Below are 903 nucleotides of genomic sequence, written 5' to 3' on the forward strand. Positions count from 1 at the left end.
TGCCTGGGGCCACCAGTTCTGGAGTTCAATTAAAAGAAATCAGGCTTAACCCTTTCCTCCCCTTGGCCCAGCCATCCTCCCTCTCACTCTTCCCTTCAGAGTTTCCACATGCTTTCCAGAGAGGAAAGAGGTTAAAGGGAAAGGAAGAATGAATTACATCCTTTCAAACCCCAAATTGTTTCCTTTTTAGCCCAGACTCTGCCGACCTTCAAACGACAACAGGGCTTTCAGGAGGGTGAGGGGAGACCGCTTCCCACCCGGACCTGACCAGAAACCCGGAACCCCCAGCCACATTGCCCCTCTTTCAGGCAGAAAGGACTCCACCTCCACCATGAGGAGGCCCCCTTCCTAGTGCTGGGCAAACAGTGAGGCCCTTAATGGCCACCCCATACCAGTCTGACTCTCCCCTTCTACACAGGCTCCTCCTAGTGCTTGAGAAGGCTCCTCTGTGGCAAAAACAGTTGGCTAGGTTTCTCTTTCCAGCTCCTGTTCAGCCTGGCAAATGACAGGTTGTCTTCATTGCCCTGATCATCGTAGTCACAACAATATCCCTAGCATCCCAAACTCCTTTTAGAAAGAACTGTCTCTCCCATTAGGAGTGCTCAGTATGGAACTAGATTTAAATGAGGACTTGCTCTCCTGTTTTAACTGTGGAACTCAATAGTACTCTTTCTGCCTGTAAAACTAAAGCGATGGCAATTTTGTAATTTTGAAGACGGGGGAGGGGAGCAGCTGGCATAGGCATAACTGTCACCAATTTGTGACTCACCGCTTGGCACTGGTGCCATGCCTTTTGCTATTTAGCAGGCCCTTTCTGAGGACCTCCTGCCATTCACAAGTTCCTCCACCCAGAATGAAGAATCATCCTCCCTCCTCAGACTCTGAGAGAACATGAGACCCCCT

The sequence above is a fragment of the Pteropus medius genome, unplaced genomic scaffold (genome assembly GCF_902729225.1).
Source record: "Pteropus medius unplaced genomic scaffold, Ma_sr-lr_union100, whole genome shotgun sequence".
Lineage (NCBI taxonomy): Eukaryota > Metazoa > Chordata > Mammalia > Chiroptera > Pteropodidae > Pteropus > Pteropus medius.